At 38.9% G+C, this 22012-nt stretch overlaps 1 protein-coding gene across 1 annotated transcript in view; it reads left to right on the top strand.

The window, feature by feature from the left end:
• Positions 1-22012, top strand: part of LOC137294324 (UDP-GalNAc:beta-1,3-N-acetylgalactosaminyltransferase 2-like) — a 552386-nt gene that overhangs the window by 5476 nt on the left and 524898 nt on the right. The window lies entirely within an intron of this gene.

The raw sequence follows: 22012 nt of genomic DNA, 5'->3' as shown, positions 1-22012 counted from the left end.
CATCTCCACATTTCTAAAACTGCTAATTTGCCATTGACATTTAACAGGGAGATCCATCTGCTGGGTACATGCTTGTGGTGACAGTGAACAGTGATACAAATAGGCTGAAAATTGATATTTTCAGGTAAATGATATTTTCAGGTAACAAAATGGATTGAAAATATACACTGAGCAGTTTTCATTCCAAAATATTGTATCAACATCAATAGTGTATCAACATCAATAGTATGTGAACTGGCAGACGTTACGGACATGTTGAAGTGCTATTACTGGTGGCTTGCCCTTACAGTTTTGTTTTTGCATTGGGCAAAAAAATCAGCACACATAGCTTAAAAGGTCATCAAAACATTCCTTTGTCAGTGATGCCATGATAAACTTTAATGGTATGGTAATGCATTCATGAAGGATTCATTCGATGGGCAGTTTTCACAGAAAAGAATGAAGAAAATACAGAATTGTCAACATTTGGTGTTAACAGTAAAAGTGAACATATTGTTTGATGGTTCTCAGTATTATCAAATGACTGAACCCTTTGTCAGATTGAATCTGTTTTGACCGATAATCATGTCTTGAATTTTAATACATGACACATTTTATGGATAACAACTTCTTTTTTATTCTTTACACAACATTTCTTCTTGCTCCTTCATGAGGTGAATGATTAATACAAAGAATGAATAAATATAGATTAAACATGTTTACACGGTGCAGGGAGGGAGAATGTACAAAGATTATAATAATATAGTTATGACTCTTATAACACTGGATTAATTAAAGATTAATGCACAAAGATAACATTTGACTGTAATAAAAAGGCCAAGAGCGGTGGTGGGGGGTCTTGATGTACAAAGATAACAATATAAGGGTGATGCCAGTTAGACAGAATTAATTTTCTAAGATTAATGTACAGGGATAACAATGTAAGGATGATGCCAATTAGATAGGATTAATGTACAGAGATAACAATGTAAGGATGACGCCAATTAGATAGGATTAATGTACAGAGATAACAATGTAAGGATGATGCCGATTAGATAAGATTAATGTGCAGAGATAACAATGTAAGGATGATGCCGATTAGATAAGATTAATGTACAGAGATAACAATGTAAGGATGATGCCAATTAGATAGGATTAATGTACAGAGATAATTTAAGGATGATGCCAATTAGATAGGATGAATGTACAGAGATAACAATGTAAGGATGACGCCAAGAGATTAACCTTTTAATGCAAGGCAGGGTGGATGATTATTGGACAATAGGAGTCATGAATGCTTTCAGAGAGATATTCCAAGCTAACTTACACAAACAATGTCATCCATTTGACTGATATCTGTTAATTAAATAACTGAACAACCCTAGCTGTTGTAACCAGAACGCTGTTCAAGGCAGTGTTTAAACCCATCTGAATCACTTCAGGATAATGTCTTTTACCAGCCTTTAGAAGTTGTTCTAGATGACCGAGACATGTTGTGGATCAGTCAACTTTGATCTTTTCCTCACAACATTTTTGGTTCAGCGTGTGTGGAAAGGATTAAAGAAGATTAATCCATAACATATCTTGGTCATGTTAGGATAGTGATCATTTTCAATTGTGCTTCATGCCAGTGTTACAGCAACCTCATATGTTTTTGATGTAAAGGATAAAGCAATATTTCGAGGTTTTGTTACCAAATGTAAACCTGCAGAGAGGGAAAATACCTTGGGCCGCCTGCACTCAGGATTTTACTGACTCCAAGGGTTTACATTTACCACCAAAACCGAGGATAAATGTTTTATCTGACTCATGAACTATCATGAATGTAAAACACAAGTATGTATTATTTTCAATTTGTGCAAATGCTTTGTGTACATGCACTGACCAGGATAGCATAGATGGAACAGCCCACACATGATGGAAGAACATATATCAACTGGGATGCGACTAGCAGCCAACTGAACAAACGCCTTGTGTTCGCAATGCTTGTGCTCTGCATGTGATACCCATGTCCTGCACGTGCGTTGCCCACACTACAAGTCTTGTGAGGAACATGTGGTTCATACAGACAAACAATCTTACTCTTAGCAGCAATCCTTCGTAGCCTTGTGGATAAAACCTCCAAGTTAGAGGGCAAAGGCTTTGAAGGTTCAAAACCAGTTATCATCACTATATATCGGAAGTTTCCAATAATGTGATATTTTATGATCAGTGATAGCAAGACAAAGTTGTATCAATCCTGAATAATGGTAATTTCAAACCATTATATTAGTTAATGATGACCATTTGAAAACCTAGGTTATGAAATTTCAAAATTTAACCTGATATGAGGTTTCAAAACATACTTCAAAAAGTAGATTTAGAAATGATCAGTGCAAAGTCACAGCAGAGGTTTACCTGTTTCTGCTTTACAGCACAAAAAATCGGAAAGAGGTTTATAAAGATTCTAAATAAGTTGAATTAATACTCATTAACTAAATTTAGTACTGCTCGTATAATGTCGCCGGACTGATTCACTGGTGCAAGGTTCGACCTTCAGGCATTATCTTACTGGGAACATGTAAAGCCTATGGTGATGTGGTCAAAATCTGCTCAAAACTTGGGTTTCACTCAAACGTTTGAAAGGTTTACCAAACTGTTTCCCTGATTGCTGAAAGAACATTGTCTATCATTTGGCATTTTACTTTTTAACAACATACATATCCCCAAGAATATGTGGATAAATCTGGTCACTGAATGTCCCAGATATGTTGCGTCCTTGGAAAACTGGTATGTAATAATTACCAAAACATATAGAAGTGCTGTCACTCTCATCCTCTTTTATGAAATCCTGACAGTGTCGATCCATTTGTTTAAGTCCCATAAGAATAGAGCATCCATATTTATGTCCAAACTAGCACTTAATATTTGATACCATTAAGTCTAACCCATCAATGCCATCATCCTTTGGGGCTTCATAGAGCAATGTCCGTTCAGAGAATATATAGACATAACCTAATGTGAAATCAGATCCATATACGTGAGGACCTGGTTCAACATTAAGGACAGTTGCTCAACTGTAGGAAGACCTTCATGAACTCACTCACACCAACACTGCACATACACAGCAAATTTGCCAGGGTATCAGCAGAATGGTTTCAACCTCGACTTTGATGGTATTCTGACTATGAAAATATATTTGTGAACGTCTAACATGACATTTTGCAATGTCTCAGTTGCCACAACATTTAAGCCATGGATAAAAGTGTAATCAAGTGTGTCACTCAATACTATTTAGGTGTACCCCTTGGACTTATCATGGTATATTTTGTTTTTTCATTTCTAGGTTTTTTTTATTTGACAGGGTATTTTGTGAATTTTACTGTCTATAAAGCATTCCCATGTGTTGGTTCATTGTCTTTGTATAAAAACAAACACTTCTCATGAATACTCTGACATACTGTTGTTGATAAATGATACAATTTCTTAAGACCTTGTTTTGACTGATAAATGAGACCCAATTTCATTTCCAAATACCCATATATACTTTATGAATCATACTAACTCTAAGCGTGGCTATCACACAATTTTGTCATTTCAAATTATACACATTGTCACAAGGTTTTGCTAAAAAATGGGATTTCTAATTTTCCCTTCAGGCTCCAGGAACTTATTTCAACAATTTTAACCACGTCATCAGTACTGCATTCCATGCAGCTTTGATCTGTGGAATTTATCAAAGAATTTCCGGTTGCTGGTCTACATTTGTGATTGTATATTAAATATTATATGAGTAATAACCTTTTAGTCTTCATAGGTCAGCTCAGATTGATCTTTATAAGGTCAGTTTTAAAAAAATAACATAAGGCTTGTTTTAGCAAAAGCAAGATTTTGTAATGGAGTATATTGACCTTTTCAATTATTCATGGATACATTTATTTCCATGACATCAGAATCTGAGAAATCTGTTCAATTCAGATGCTGATGTTTTGCATTCATTGAAAGTATATGATATCATCCAAGAGGACTTGCATACAAATTTTTGAGATTATCTCTTAACTGAAACAAAGGTCAGGTTTCACTGGTATATATAACTTTGCAGAATTGTATGGATTGTAACATCTTGGAGGCAAATATTGTATTCAAAATGTTAAAAGCAGTTTGTATATATTTTGTATTTTTTTATTCTGTCAGTTTCAAAAGCTGAAGTGGAATTACTTCTTCCTCAGAGTCTGCATATGCAGATTCGCCCTTTAGACATAACATCTTATATGTGGGATTATTTTTTTTTTGTACAGATTCTAGTACTTGTGTTGGCCGAGTCACATGTGTGATTTGAATCTACACCCTAGGTACCTAATCTTCACCACACAAAGTGAGCCTTAGATGCTTTAATTTCCTGACAGCATGACCCTCTGACCCAGCCTAGCAATGGTCTTACTCCATTTTTCAGATATGTTTCTTAAATGTCTACCACCATCCCATGCTTTTCACCCAACAAGTGAAATAACACATAACAACAAGTACATAAGAAAACTTTCATTGTGATTTAATGCCTTCGGTAGTCACACATATAATTCAGTAATGGTAACAAGAGGTTCAGGGGTGAATCCAGGATTTTTTAAAAGGTGTGGTACACATTAATATTAAATCCAAAGATTGGGGTGAAATGCTCCCCAGGGAAAAGTTTCTGGTGAGAGGTCTGGATCTGCCCCTGAGGCCCTGATCTCCTGGTAAACATCCCTGATGTGAAAGAGCAGTACCAAAGTCCGGAATGAACATATTTCTCTCAAACCTTGATGAGATGTTTGGGTTTTGGCATGACAACCCAGGATTCAAAGGCCTGTTTAATCCTTCCAGACTGTTGGTGGTTCTTGGACTGAATGTCTCCAGTAGCCCAGGTAGTGACAATGTAATCGTTTGAGTAGAAAGCAGATAGCACATCTGAGCAGTGGTTAATAGCTTCTATCAATTCTGATTGTGAGATATGGGAAGGAGAAGCCAGGTCGAGGCAAGATGAATCCATTTCTCTACTTTTGTACCAACCTGGTAGCTGTGTGTCTAACTGTCCAAGGGTTGGATCCTATTTCCTCAAAGCTTACATATAATGCAACCCCTTACTTTTGCATCAGTTGATTCACTCTGTACTACTCTGATGGTGGTCAGCTCAGTATGTCTGTATTATAGCTGGAGAAAACGACTGACCAGCAATGCTGTAAACACGGGTCTTTTGATTAGCAAGACAACAATGGCTACAGTGATAGAGCTGGGCACCTGATCATACAGATGAGGAAAGCTTAATGTTCGTACTCTAGAATGATAAATACAAGATTTTGGATGGTAGTTAGAACGAACATGAATAAATGACAGGTTTTATGGATAACAACTTCTTTTTATTCTTTAGACAACTTTCACGGTAGCTTCTTGCTACTTTATCAGGTGAATTAGTTCTTAAATGTCATGTAATAACTAAAAAGAAGTTGTTATCCATAAAGCATGTCATGTATTCATGATCTATACAAGCTGATTCCACAATTCAAGGTATGGAAGTGAAAATCTATCCATGTAGACATCTTTAGGTGTCTGTAGTGCTCATGGGTTTGTTTTGGTTGTGAAGACCACAATCCATCACCATCCATAAACCAAAATCCTGTCTCCAGCCGGAGATTCTGTCCACCTTCACTCCAGTACACCAATGGCACTGTTGTGACAGTCTGGCAATGATGCTGTCCACCTTCACTCCAGTACACCAATGGCACTGTTGTGACAGTCTAGCAATGATGCTGTCCACCTTCACTCCAGTACACCAATGGCACTGTTGTGACAGTCTAGCAATGATGCTGTCCACCTTCACTCCAGTACACCAATGGCACTGTTGTGGCAGTCTGGCAATGATGCTGTCCACCTTCACTCCAGTACACCAATGGCACTGTTGTGACAGTCTGGGAATGATGCTGTCCACCTTCACTCCAGTACACCAATGGCACTGTTGTGACAGTCTAGCAATGATGCTGTCCACCTTCACTCCAGTACACCAATGGCACTGTTGTGGCAGTCTGGCAATGATGCTGTCCACCTTCACTCCAGTACACCAATGGCACTGTTGTGGCAGTCTGGCAATGATGCTGTCCACCTTCACTCCAGTACACCAATGGCACTGTTGTGGCAGTCTGGCAATGATGCTGTCCACCTTCACTCCAGTACACCAATGGCACTGTTGTGGCAGTCTGGCAATGATGCTGTCCACCTTCACTCCAGTACACCAATGGCACTGTTGTGGCAGTCTGGCAATGATGCTGTCCACCTTCACTCCAGTACACCAATGGCACTGTTGTGGCAGTCTGGCAATGATGCTGTCCACCTTCACTCCAGTACACCAATGGCACTGTTGTGACAGTCTAGCAATGATGCTGTCCACCTTCACTCCAGTACACCAATGGCACTGTTGTGGCAGTCTTGCAATGATGCTGTCCACCTTCACTCCAGTACACCAATGGCACTGTTGTGGCAGTCTTGCAATGATGCTGTCCACCTTCACTCCAGTACACCAATGGCACTGTTGTGACAGTCTTGCAATGATGCTGTCCACCTTCACTCCAGTACACCAATGGCACTGTTGTGGCAGTCTGGCAATGATGCTGTCCACCTTCACTCCAGTACACCAATGGCACTGTTGTGACAGTCTAGCAATGATGCTGTCCACCTTCACTCCAGTACACCAATGGCACTGTTGTGACAGTCTAGCATTGATGCTGTCCACCTTCACTCCAGTACACCAATGGCACTGTTGTGGCAGTCTTGCAATGATGCTGTCCACCTTCACTCCAGTACACCAATGGCACTGTTGTGGCAGTCTGGCAATGATGCTGTCCACCTTCACTCCAATACACCAATGGCACTGTTGTGACAGTCTAGCAATGATGCTGTCCACCTTCACTCCAGTACACCAATGGCACTGTTGTGACAGTCTAGCAATGATGCTGTCCACCTTCACTCCAGTACACCAATGGCACTGTTGTGGCAGTCTGGCAATGATGCTGTCCACCTTCACTCCAGTACACCAATGGCACTGTTGTGGCAGTCTTGCAATGATGCTGTCCACCTTCACTCCAGTACACCAATGGCACTGTTGTGGCAGTCTGGCAATGATGCTGTCCACCTTCACTCCAGTACACCAATGGCACTGTTGTGGCAGTCTGGCAATGATGCTGTCCACCTTCACTCCAGTACACCAATGGCACTGTTGTGGCAGTCTGGCAATGATGCTGTCCACCTTCACTCCAGTACACCAATGGCACTGTTGTGGCAGTCTGGCAATGATGCTGTCCACCTTCACTCCAGTACACCAATGGCACTGTTGTGGCAGTCTGGCAATGATGCTGTCCACCTTCACTCCAGTACACCAATGGCACTGTTGTGGCAGTCTGGCAATGATGCTGTCCACCTTCACTCCAGTACACCAATGGCACTGTTGTGGCAGTCTGGCAATGATGCTGTCCACCTTCACTCCAGTACACCAATGGCACTGTTGTGGCAGTCTAGCAATGACGCTGTCCACCTTCACTCCAGTACACCAATGGCACTGTTGTGACAGTCTGGCAATGATGCTGTCCACCTTCACTCCAGTACACCAATGGCACTGTTGTGGCAGTCTGGCAATGATGCTGTCCACCTTCACTCCAGTACACCAATGGCACTGTTGTGGCAGTCTGGCAATGATGCTGTCCACCTTCACTCCAGTACACCAATGGCACTGTTGTGGCAGTCTTGCAATGATGCTGTCCACCTTCACTCCAGTACACCAATGGCACTGTTGTGGCAGTCTAGCAATGATGCTGTCCACCTTCACTCCAGTACACCAATGGCTCTGTTGTGGCAGTCTGGCAATGATGCTGTCCACCTTCACTCCAGTACACCAATGGCACTGTTGTGGCAGTCTAGCAATGACGCTGTCCACCTTCACTCCAGTACACCAATGGCACTGTTGTGGCAGTCTGGCAATGATGCTGTCCACCTTCACTCCAGTTTACCGTCAGAACTCATCTGTGACAGTCTAGGAGTGATGCTAACCACCTTCATTCCAGTTCAACTTCAGCACTGGTCTGTGACAGTCTGGGAATGATGCTGTCCACCTTCAGCACTGGTCTGTGACAGTCTGGGAATGATGCTATCCACCTTCACCTCTGTTCCATGACAGTCTGGGAATGATGCTATCCACCTTCGGTTCTGTTCTGTGACAGTCTGGGAATGATGCTATCCATGTTCAGTACTGTTCTGTGGCAGTCTTGGAATGATGCTATCCACCTTCAGCTCTGTTCTGTGACAGTCTTGGAATGATGCTATCCACCTTCAGCTCTGTTCTGTGACAGTCTGGAAATGATGCTGTCCACCTTCAGCTCTGTTCTGTGACAGTCTGGAAATGATGCTATCGACCTTCACCTCTGTTCTGTGACAGTCTGGGAATTATGCTGTCTGCTTTCAGCACTGATCTGTGGCAGTCTGGGAATTAAGCTATCCACCTTCAGTACTGATCTGTGACAGTCTTGGAATGATGCTATCCACCTTCAGCTCTGTTCTGTGACAGTCTTGGAATGATGCTATCCACCTTCAGCTCTGTTCCGTGACAGTCTGGAAATGATGCTATCCACCTTCAGCTCTGTTCTGTGACAGTCTGGGAATGATGCTGTCTGCTTTCAGCACTGATCTGTGGCAGTCTGGGAATTAAGCTATCCACCTTCAGTACTGATCTGTGACAGTCTGGGAATGATGCTATCCACCTTCAGCACTGATCTGTGACAGTCTTGGAATGATGCTGTCCACCTTCAGCTGTGTTCTTTGGCAGTCTTGGAATGATGGTGTCCACCTTCAGCTCTGTTCTGTCACAGTCTGGAAATGATGCTGTCTACATTCATTTCAATTCCACTTAAACTCTGTTCTGTGGCAGCTTGGGAATGGTGTTGTCCTCCTTCACGCCAGTTCACCTTTGACACTGGTCTGTGGTAGCCTAAGACTGTTAATGTTTTTCTGAAGATAAACTGTGGATTCTGATGACGTGAGACAATTGGACCCCTACATGTTAGAACCAAAGATTGCCACAAATGACAGAGATGACCCATGAGGATGGTCCCCATCCGCAAGACATAGATTTTTTTTGGTTAGTCTTTATTATCTAAATCTCAGTATCCAGTCTCTGTGTACAAATATAAACCCACTTGTAAATGTGTGCCAAGCCTCAGACCTTCAAACTGAAAGAGAATCTTTTTTTCAATGTTGAAATATTTATTGTTAAATTTAAATCACAATTGCTTGACCCTACCTAGCTATATTTTTATCAATTCATATCAGCATTATATTTACAACAAGGCAACGACTAAAGACTGAGCCTGTTTGTTTTGTGAAAGATACAAAGTTCAAAATATGTTGTTTTAAATCATGCATGACACCACTAAGTCTCTTTTCAGACATTTTCTTTGCCAACGAAGTCAAACTGGTTACATAATCTAAGCAGTCTAAGTAAACTTATCCTCAGTACTTTTCGTTACACTCCACTACTGAGTCTAACAAAACCTTATGGGAGGTCGTGTCAGCTAAACTTTGAGACTGACCAATCAGAACACAGCGCAAAAGTGGACATTCGCACATACCTTTTGAACTTTTTATCTCGAAAAGGTTCGTACCCGAACCATTCCGAATGCTATTTAGCGTATGCTCGCTTCTGGGTGATGGACACGGCATACATACAACCATGACTACGGTTAGTAAACCATTGCTGAAAATAGTGTTTTGGGCAATATTCAAGGATGTCATCGTGCAGAAATATTAGTTAATGGTAACCATGTCAACAGAAACCCCAAAGTGTATATACTGCAGGTCAAATAACAGAGTTTTGTTTGTGGAGAGATCTTTGTCAGTGACCAGAATATTTTGAAAGTCCCTCCGATCCCTAAGTAGTAGCCATTGTCTGATTGGTTAAATCTATTTAAGCGTCTCCCGTTTTATCGGACGGTCATTGGTCACTCAAAGGTTACCTGATGCGACCTTCTACTAGGTTTTGTTAGACTCAGTGTTGGAGTGTAATGAAATACACTGAGACGAAGTTTACTTAGACTGATATCAATCAAAGAAAAATCTATTGATATATTTCATGACACTTACACTTAATGTTCAGCCAAAGAATTGTTTCACTGAAAACTAAGCTTTTAAGTAGGCAAACTAATAAATTAATGAACATATTAAACAGATACTGTTTTTACCCTTTCTTACACATGATAACAGTATCTTGCAAAGGTTCTTAGAAACATGACCTACGGTCTTTCTTTCTCAACTTTATTTTGACTGGCCTAGATGGAACTTTCAGGTATTCAGAAAATTCAAAGATGCTTGTTTTGTAATTTTTTTATCATTCTGAATAAATACCTTCCATGTTTTGATTATTAACACATACAACTGCAGAATAATTTTCTGTCATCTTCATGAAAATTTGAAATCTGACAAGATTCAGGTGATTAATTCTAAGATGATGCCCATGTATGTGTTGCGAACATGATCATTTGGTCATCAGTGTCCTGTTGGAACCAAGGGTTCAAGGGCATTTAGTTAAAGGAATAATTGGAATTGTAAGAAATGGTGCTTCTGGAACACTGGAGCTATCAGCTTCATCTGCATGATTTAAAGATTCCATTCTCTATGAATATTGAGTGTGCTTAAAACTTGGCACTTATCCCTGTGTGTTGTTGATGTACAGCTCCTGAAGCAATCACCATATTTACTTCATGCCATGAATATTCAGCTTGGGCTTTAACTCTCTTAAAATTATTTGTTTTATTCATGAAAGATTAGGGATTTATTCAAACCATGTGTAAAAGATTCATAACATCTGCTTTGTATACAAAGGAAATTGTGAGATTTATCTGGAAAGTCCACATAGAGAAATGAACCAGTGTAGGTGTTTGTGAACAAAGTGTTATATATGTATCAAATATCCTGAGGTAGCATTAGTTGACAGACATTGAGCATGGAGATTCAGATGTTGTGTATGTTGTGGTGTCCATTGAGACAGACTTCATGAATGGGTGACCGTGTTTGGCAGCTTGACATCTGAGAGTTTCTAGAACTGCCTTGCAACAAAGCATACATGATACATGTGATCTCACCTTAGGTAAATGTGTTTGTTGAAAACTGCCTCTGTTCACTCAGCAGAAAATGGGTACCTGGTGGGATGTCATGTGTCCAATAACCTAGCACCACATTGGCAAGTTGGGTTATCCGGGATAATAGTAGTCATATTACTAGTGTTCATCCTCGATATCTCCATGGTTCACGTTCCAATAAGTCTCCACTATACCCTGAAAATTTTATTACCTCCCATTGCTGGCTCTGCATTCTGAAAGTAGCAGATCAGCTAAGCCGCTGTTACAACTGAGCTTGCCAGTGTCAACAGCGGTAGCAGTCGCACCTGCGAAAGTTTGTTCGCAGTTGCAACTCAGACTTGTGGGAAATCATACAGACACATTGATAGGTCGGAAAATTTTAAAAATACATTCAAGAACTCCTTCTGCGTATTTCAGAGAACATATGCATGATTTATGTTGCCAGTTTTTATCAGATAATTTAAAAAGCGAAAGTGAGCTGTGATTGGTTCGCTCAACTTCCCAGCATATACACTTGATTGGATGAAAAGCCAGCCAAGGGAGGTAATAACTTTATCGGGCTTAGTACAAACCTTGTACAAAAAGGTAGGCATCCAAAGTTTGATTCTTTTGACATCAGGGTCATCAGTGATGTCATTTGCTGGCTATTTGCTAGAAATGAACACCTGTCCACAAGAAAGTTAAAACACATCCTTGCAGAGGATCACAACATTAATGTTTCTGGGTTTATGCTAAGCAGACTACTACTCAAATTTGGATATAAGTACAAAAAGGTAGCAAACCAGAATCTTGTTATGTGTGATAGACCCATAATTGTGAAAATAAGTTGTAACTTTCTGAGAGAAATTAAGCAGGCAAGAGAGGATGGGTTTGAACCTACATATTTGGATGATACTGCTGCCAGACGGTGGCTACCCACTGATCCCAGTGATGGTAGGAAAATACCAACAGGCAAAGGTGAAAGTTTAATCGTTCTTCATGTTGGTTCCCACAGTGGATTCCTACCTGGGTATGATCTGGTTTTTAGGTCAAAGAGCACAGATGGTAGGGACTGTCATGCAGAAATGAACTCAGCGGTTTTTAACACAATATGTTGAGGAACAATTGTTGCCAGCTCTGCCTGACAAAAGTCTTGTTGGCATGGACAATGCACCCTATCACAGTGTTCGACATCCAAACAGTGGGTGCCCAACAAAGAAGTCAGATATGCAGCAATGACTAACAATATACAATTTTCAATTAAGGCCACTAAACCACAGTTGTACTATCTGATTAAAAGTAACAACCCCCCACCCAGATATATCATTGACAACATGCTATGCCAACACGGCCATAAGGTCTTGAGATTACCACCCTGATACTGTGATCTCAACCCAGTCGAACTTATCTGGGGAGACCTTAAAAGTACAGTGGCCCGGGAAAATCAATCATTCAAGTTGAATGATATAAAGCACATTGTCAATACTGCTATATGTGACACTGACATTGCACGCTGCCATGTGTTGAACATGTCAGGAATGTGGAGAAAGAGTACTGGCTCAAACTTCAAAGATGGCTTGAAGGAGAAAACAGTTAACCCAGTTATCATTCATCTGGACACTGAAGACTCCTCTGTGGAAGAATGGAGTGAACTTGATGAAGTTTAATTCTGTTATTGTATTTACCAATAATAATAGCATACAGCCAAACATGCTCAAAGAAATATAATCTCTTAACAATGGCAGCACTGACAACTTCCAACGACTTATAGTGTAACATGAAACACTCATTTTACATAAAATTATCATGAAAATATAAATATTAACTATGTATATGCTTAAAGATATTAGAAATGCCTTGCTTAATTTGGAATGTGAACGACATCAAAACAAAACGTGTTCTGACCCAACACTGCTGCTGTTACAGGTCATTGGCTCCCTCCCTCTGCAAGGAGTCTGCGTTTTGCTGTTTATTTTGTTGACAGTTACATAGACAGATTCTTTCATACAAATGCAAAAAGTCAGTGATTTACAATGTGATTAGGCTGTCTGTGATAAGGGGCTATACAAACGGACCTCTTATTATTATTATTATTTGTCTTTTGTTTCATGCTGTAAGAGGGAGTTTGGGATACAGAGCCATTCATGCATCTGAACTACAAAGCCTTGTGGCCTATTCATTAAGGCTGAGTATTGACAAATAAATCATATTGCAATATATTGTGATTTGGTACCCATATTTCAATATGTATTGTGAGTGTTTGATAGAGTGACATTGATTATACATACCCATATTTCAATATGTATTGTGACTGTTTGATAGAGTGACATTGATTATACATACCCATATTTCAATATGTATTGTGAGTGTTTGATAGAGTGACATTGATTATACATACCCATATTTCAATATGCATTGTGAGTGTTTGATAGAGTGACATTGATTATACATACCCATATTTCAATATGTATTGTGAGTGTTTGATAGAGTGACATTGATTATACATACCCATATTTCAATATGTATTGTGACTGTTTGATAGAGTGACATTGATTATACATATTCGGCCCATTTTCTACATACTAAAGCCCTAAAAATACATGTTGTGGTTGTGATAGCAGAAACCATGAATTTAGATTTGATTTTGAGGGATTGTATATTTTTTTAAATAGAATGTATTTTATGTTAAGGTATCTGTTTTGTCAATTACTTCAGTGTGACCAAATTCTGTGTAGATTTTAACTGAAACCATTCCGGTAATCACAAACTTCATACATTTTTCATACCAAAAATAAAATGGTAGTGAGAAAAATCATTGCAATATGTATGATTTGAAGGGTGTACTATGATATGCCGGTATGTAGGTAATATCATGCAGTCCTATTATCCATTCTTGACAGTGTGATGGTCTAAAATGTGATAATGCAAAGTTTGTAGTAGAGTCTATTGTCAATATCATCACTTAACTAAATTGTTTCTGAAATTATTTTAAATTTGTAAGAACAGTTGAGTCAGATGTGTATTGTGGACTTCCACCAGGTTAAATGGTGGACACCAGACGACATGTTACAGAAAATGATTTGATAATATTTGTCAGTTTTATTTAGACAGCAAAAGTGGTTTCCACTTGTTTTTCCACAAACAACAGATCATAAGAAACATACTTCTAAAAATATGAAAATTTACAATGGCCATGATATTTTTTGACAGTTGTTGTTATTTTAGTGGAGGCTGTGAAGGTGATCACATTGCAGGAAGTATACTGTTCATAAGAGATGACACTTCATTGTTTATGCTGTTTGAAAAATGTTCTATTATTAAAGACAAAGAAACCAATCAAATTCAAGTTTATATTCTCTCAGTGATGTGTATGACATATTCTGTGACATTTGAAAGCACAAACCACCACACAGTAGTGTAGTAGTGAAACCAACCAAATGTATGTTTTCATTACAATTCTTCTTTATTAAAAGCTAAGCTGAGAATATTTGTCTATACAGTCGTGTCCCACTTATCCGAACCTCAGATATCCATAAAACTTTCCTTCCGAACGAAAATTCCTTAAAACGAATTCACAACGTTGTAAATTTACTCACCTATCCGGAAATTTGGTTTCCGTAACCATATGGTCATTTTCACATACAAAACACTAAATTATGTGCATTTTTGTCTCGTATATTCGGATGGTTGAGCACCTGTATGTTTACACATGCGATTACCGAGGGCATGACGTAACAAAGACGTCACGTCAGTCTTTGAAGCGTGAGAAGATTAACTACCTCTGAGTAGCAAGGTGACACTGAGTTAATTTTGAGGCGTGTCAATTTGTGGGTTGCTGTAATTAATTTATCCGGATGATCAAACAAGCCTGGACAGCTGTGAACGAAAAGACAGTTGCTAACTGCTTTTGTCATTTGGATATTATCCGATCAAATGAGGACCCACAAGAAGACATGGCCTTGTCGGAACTTCGCGATGTACTACGATCCTGTGCACAAGTTGCAGCTGTGGCTGTTACTGCCGATGATGTTGTGCATGTCGACAGTGACGAACTGACCGGTGAAAGTCCTCTCACTTTTCTACACAGCCAGTGCAAAAGGCTATGATTGATTTCTTCAAGTGAGCATAACTGCATGAACAGGTATGAGACATTGTATGCACTGATATCTGCTTATGTTTAATCAATAAAGATTGTGTCTGATGCCTACTATGTTCGTTTCTTTGTACATTTCTTTGTACATATGCCTGTGATTCAGATATCCGAAAATTCACTTATCCGGACAATTTCAATAAAAACTCGAGTGTTCGGATAAACGGGACATGACTGTATTTCCTCAATATTGGAGTTTTGAATTGCATTCAAACAATTAAGTTTTTTAACTACTGCACAGTAAACAATTATACTGGCATTAAGGTATACGTCAGAGGTTTATTTTTTGTCTCAACTAATGTACTTATTACTCGAATAAGCATTGGAAAACAACTAACCAGGTTTGGTTCTATAGTTAGAGGTCACATTGGTTCTATAGTAAGAGGTTAGAGGTCACATTGGTTCTATAGTTAGAGGTCACACTAGTTCTATAGTTAGAGGTCACTTTACTTCTATAGTTAGAGGTCACATCATTTTTTTCAAAGTCAGCATTATCTTCTCCTTCATTCACACATAAAGTTATTTTACAATATTCCTGTGAAATATTTACTTCATAGTTTTGTTGTAAATTTACAAAAAAAATCCTGTTTTTTGAATGGTGATGATACTGATTGTGTTAAATCTCTTCCTTCTCATCTTCGAATTCATTGATACAATTTCTTAAACATTTTCCTTGCATGTTATTCAATAATTATCAGCAGCCAGTATTTGTGGACACTTTTTTCTGTATCAAATTATCTGTTTGACAAGTATATGATGTGTATGAGTGTGACTAACCGACAGTAGCAGGAATTTGGAAATGAGAATTTGGTTTAAAACAACTGCTCTGTTGCAATGACTATACACCCATTGATACTATCGCTGGATATGGTTTTAGATTGTCTATCCTTGTGCATGGACCAGAGCCAATATCATAATTTCCAAATAATGAGAATCCCTCTTTTTCTATTTTACTGTCTCCCAGGTTGGTCATTACAGTAAATATGGTAATCGAAAACAGCGACAGAGAACAGTCTGTCAGTAACATTCTCACCAGGGTGTAAAATGTATATGTGCATGTTTTTGCAAAATAAAATATATTCCAGATCTGACCCTTATTATTCATTGTCACCACAATACCCATGTAGGTTGAATTTGTATCATCACATACTTGTTGGCTGTGGGATAGCCTAGCGGTTTGAGTGTTCACTCATCACACCAAAGACCTGGGCTCAATTTCCCATTTCTGCATAGGACCATTTCTGGTGACCCCTGCTGTGATATTGCTAGATATTGCTAAATATGGCGTAAAACTAATATTCACTCATTAGTCTCAAATGTGCATCCCTTTGTTCTTTTCTTTTTCTTTGGGTTGTCATGTCAAAATACTGTCCAAACATTGCTACACCATCACATTTATCAGTGTGAAGTTTAACCAGGATATGTAACACAACATTGAATCAGGACATGAAAGGCAACTTGAAACCATGACATGTTGTTAAAAACTTAAACTAATATTAAACCATGGCATGTCATGTAATTGTTGAAAAAATGTTAAGCCTGGACATGACATATGCTCTTAAATTATAGGAAGCACTGTTGTTAGAGCAATTCATCAATGTTTGCATCCAGATACCTGTCATTGCAAGGCTTCCTTTTACAACAAAGGGGAACATACTACAACAGGCGCTTTCTTTTGAAGCTTTCTAACCAATCGTTTCACTTAATGTGTTCAGTTTCTGCTAATCACCTCCAAAGATTTCTGATTGACATTCAGTTAAAAATATTTATTTTGTCTTTTCATATTGATTTTTGTGAGCCTTGTTTACAAAGCTAATATTAGTTGACACAAACCCTTTGTTCATGTTTCTCAATGCAAATATGAGGTCATGTTTTAATAATGTTGTGCTGTTTTACATTTGGCCATTCTCTTTGAAGTCAGACAACAGGTTCATGTTTAAGACAGCAATGGAATCTCAGTATGTAAGTTTATCTGTTGCTGGTGTGTAGTGAGTGAAATGAATCAAAAGCGATATTATGCCATGTTATCTTACAGTTAGTTTTAATGTTATTTAAAATTTGGTTCTGCAAGCCTGAATTTATGGAGAAATGTACATATTAAGTAAGTCTAAGCTTTTTATTATTTTGAGTTAACTTTTTCAGATAACATCCTTTAGTCTGTTTCCATACGATTTATACTTCTGATGAGTCTCAAACCATATCCATCAATAGTATCAATGAGTCTCAAAATCAGGGATATTGCGCTATCAAAAGTAGGAATGCATAGAGCATACATATTTTCATTAATAAAAGTAAAAAATATACCATATACTTTGGATGTGAGGAGAATGTTGAAAATGCTTTTTTGTTATGGTTGTTTAGTAAGATGTGTTGCGTTTTGGATAAGAATTACTCACATTCCCATTGTAACTATTCTGTTATGCATATAAAATACATTATTATGTCCTGGAATGTAACAAGGACATACAAGGATAAGTTCTGGGACGAATATGTTTTGATGCACGTTGGTTTTAGTGTTAAAAATAACTTTCACATCTTCAAACTTAACAAAAGAATTTGAAACAAAGAGTTAATCATGTACTTAAGCAAGGTTAATCTAGTAGTTTACAGTCTACTTGTAGCCGGATCACGTCTCTTTTTTAATGTATGTTAGAATCAGTTATCAGGTTTTTTAAATATTTAATGCCGGAAAAACAATATGAACAATAATGATAAGAGGCAATTATTGATCCAGACTGCACTAAGTGTGAGGCAACAATTCCTGCCTGGAGACTTGAGCTGAAGAGGTCATTGATGGCACAGGTACTACAGAAATGTTCCCCAGGTATCTTTCTGTATACAGAAATGTACCCTAGCCAAAGCAAATATACAGAAAGGTACCCAGTACCCTAAATGGCAGACAAGTCCACTTTTCTCAAGCTAAAACCGAAACCAGTTTGTGATGTTGTTCCAGATCACCTGACTTCGAGCGCTTTCGGTACATCAAAATCATTTTATTCGCCTTGTATTCTAACGTAATGAAATATGGTGCTGATATTTTACAACTGACAACCGAAGGACAGTGCATTGTTGTTCCTGATGAACGTGCTCTGACATGTTGAATTTTTTCCATTTGACAGGCAGGAATAAAAGTATGCATTCGAGAAACCAGTTTAGCGTTGATCAGAATGGGATCGTCCTAGGGTACGATTTTGTACATTTACTTTCGCTAGGAGGCACTTCTGTATACAGAAAGGTGCCTGTGCTGACAACAAACCCTACAGCAAGTCTTGAATATATACTGAAAGCCATTGATAACATAATCAATGTTTTATGCACATTAAGATATAATCAATTGTTTGAGGACAGAACTGGTAAATGGCAGAGGTGACGTTTGAGGTGAAGGATTCCTGACGAGGTCCAATGTTTGAACCCAACTACAGCTCTTGTTCATAGCCATGTATGTTCAAAATGCACCATATGGTGTGAATCATATTGTGGACATACATTGTATGGGGTAGCCTTGTCTTTAACATTGTTATTCAGAATGCTGAAGGCCCAGATTGGATTCCCAGCATTGTACAATGTGTGAGCCTTGTTTTGGGTATCACTCACCATGATTTTCCATGGACATTGCTGAAACACACTCACTCATTAACTCACTTACCAAGGTTTGAAACTTATGCTTTGAGGTAGCAAATTTGCTATTTAAAACCCTATTTTGCTACCTGCAAGGAAAACACAGTAGCAACAACTTGCTACCTGGTATTTTTTACTGAAACCTCTTACTTTCATCAATTAGCCGTCATTTTCAAAGGATAGATCTCCACTTGTAGACTGCAGACAGATACCCATGATGATGTGATGAGCAGACCCACAGAGAATTTATTTAGAGAATTTGTTCCTATAAGCTACTAGTGAACAGGTGGTGGGTGAGTGGAGAGAGGGTCAGGAGACTTATATAGTTCCATATGGCCAAAGACACTAACGGGACTGGAAGGCAGGGTTAATTATGAAAGAATTCTGCTACCACGGATTTTAAACCAGGTAGCAAGTACTTGCTACAAGTTAAAAAAGTTAATTTTGAAACACTGCTCACTCACTCACTCACTCACTCACTCACTCACTCCATTAGATGTCCATCCACTCCTTCACTTCATTCAGAACACAAAATACTATGACTTTGAGAAAGCAATAGGAACCAAGTTATTGCAACAACAAATGCAAGGGAAAATTTGAAGTGACAAGTTCACACTTTAAGTACTGAACTCTGTCCATGTCTCCTTTGAGTACTTATGGCCTAAAGGAAGTGCGCTGCCCTAATGTGCATCCAGAAGAATAATCATCATTTGAGATTGATTCGACATGACTGGGATGGTTGCTGATCATCCTGGACCAAACATGACTTGTGTGATGTCAGTTTCTCAAGACCATTTTATCTGTGTCCTTCACCTCAGTAACAGATTTCTGATGGCCACAAACATCACAACAGATCAAGCAAGACAACACCACATAAGTCTACAAACTGGATGAAGATGTCTCACTGAAGTAGGAATCTGGTGCTATCAACAGCACCATGGTCCCAATCTGTTGCACTGTAACAGTCAGGAAAGAAAACAATAGTCAGACACATTAGTGACTGGGTAATAGTTTCAACCTGGTATATTGACAGTGTCCTGTGACAAGCTCTGCCGCCATTACTTTGATGATGCCCAGAGACAAGTTGCTTTTAAACAGGACAATGCAGGGCTCTAGACAGCAGTGTTGACACAGGACTTCCTTCATCACATCAGCAGTTGTGTCATGGATTGGGCAGGCATGTCTAGAGATGTGAACCCAATTGAGCATCTGTGGGATGAACTCCCTCGTTGTCTGGGACGTCTGTTCCTTTTCATGCTCTGCAGACTGGAACTCTCATAAGAACACTAAGAGGACACACTCAATACTGAGGACTCTTAATCCTGAGTTCTCCTTATGTCTTTGATGTTTGTTTTGAATATAGACGGCATTATTATTCACTGATGAGTTATTATTGAATATTATTTGGCATGTTTTTTTTAATTATTTGTTCGGAAACACTACTTAAAACCTGAGCTGCATTGCTTATGGCTTTCAACATTTGCAATAAATGTACCATGCATTCGTTAGTACCAGCTTTGCAAGTATAATCAGTGTATAGTAATTGACAGCCAATACCTGTACCAAAATGACAACTTACTATTTTATGTTGTCTATAATTATAAGCAAGTAGCCTTGAGTACAGACATTTATAACTGAATGGAATTGAATGAATATATTTCTAAGCAGGCATTAAACAATGACAGATTAGTTTCATGAACATTTTTATGTACACATGCATCTCTATAATTCTGTACATGCAGTTCAAAGTACAGAATTACCAAGGTTCAGTTGCTTGTTTCAAAGCTTTCACTGCTTCTTTGTGTAGTTTAGCTCCATGTCAGTACCAGCTTTCTGTATAAACTAATATTACAGTTTTGACTCCCTTGTGAAGACGTAGGTCAGAATTGGTCCTCAGAATCCCATGCTTATTGTAAGAGCGACCAATGGGATTGTGTGGTCAGGCTCGCTGACTTGAATGATATATGTACTCATATCTCGGTTGTGTAGATTAATGGTCATTCTGTTGCTCACTGGATTCCGTGGGCCAGAATCAATTATTTACAGACCACTGCCATATTGTTGGAATAATGCTGAGTGCTGTGTTAAACAACAAACCTAGCAATAGTAATTATGGTCCACTTGTAGGGCACCTTTTCATGCACAAACAGTATAGTGGTAGGAATCATTTGGAATAGGCGAGTCTGTAGAAATAGGTCTTGAGATAAGAGTGAAAGGGAGAATAGTCTTGACAGAGTCTAATTTCAGTGGGTAGGCTATTCCAGGTGATAGCAGCAGAATAAGAAAATATTCTATGGCCAAATCGTTTGGTCCGGACATGAGGGACAACAAGGAGTTGTTTATTCTCTGATCTGAGAGATTTGTTGATGAGGCTGGACAGATAGTTTGGTGCCATTCCAGAAAGACATTTAAAAGCAAGACAGCAAGACAAGGCAGTGTTTTGGACACATTGTAGTCTGGAGATCTGAGATTTTGAGGCACTGGCCAAGAGACTATTACAATAATCCAGTCTACTCATCACCAGAGGCAGGATAGGGATGGCAGCAGAGTCCTTAGTTAAGTATATCCGTATGCCCAATATTGCCCAACTGACAGAAGCAGCTTTTGATTAGACTGGTTACATGATCATAAAGTGAAAGCTCTGGATTGAGAATCATACCAAGATTCTTAACAGACACTGGAATCCAGGAAGTGTCACATTCAAAACTGGACACTGAGATTGAGATCGATATATGGGTGTTCTGATCAGAAGGCTTTCTCTCTTATCATCATTCAGCTTCAAATAGTTGTTTAGCATCCATGTCTTGACACCCTCACTGCAGTCTGACAATACTGGAGTGTGATGTTAGCTTCCCTAGGATGAGGCAAGAATGAGTTGTGAAGCTGTATGTCATCAGCATGTTGATGATGCCGGACATTGTCATCATCAATGATCGTTACAAGAGGCTTCACATACAAAGTGGACAGTAGAGGCCCCAACACAGACTCCTGCATGACTCTGCACTTGAGCATGACTGCTTTTGTGTAGGATCCCTCAGTGGAGACCGATTGGCATCGAGAAGTGAGATGGGATTGAAACCACATTAAGGTGGTCTCAGCAATACCGAACTTGATCCTCAAAGTATTGAGCAGTTTGCAGTGATCAACAGTATCAAAA

This window comes from Haliotis asinina, chromosome 8, assembly GCF_037392515.1.
Source record: "Haliotis asinina isolate JCU_RB_2024 chromosome 8, JCU_Hal_asi_v2, whole genome shotgun sequence".
Classification (NCBI taxonomy): Eukaryota; Metazoa; Mollusca; class Gastropoda; order Lepetellida; family Haliotidae; genus Haliotis; species Haliotis asinina.
The sequence above is the reverse complement of the archived record's forward strand: the minus strand, read 5'-3'. Positions and strand labels throughout refer to the sequence as shown.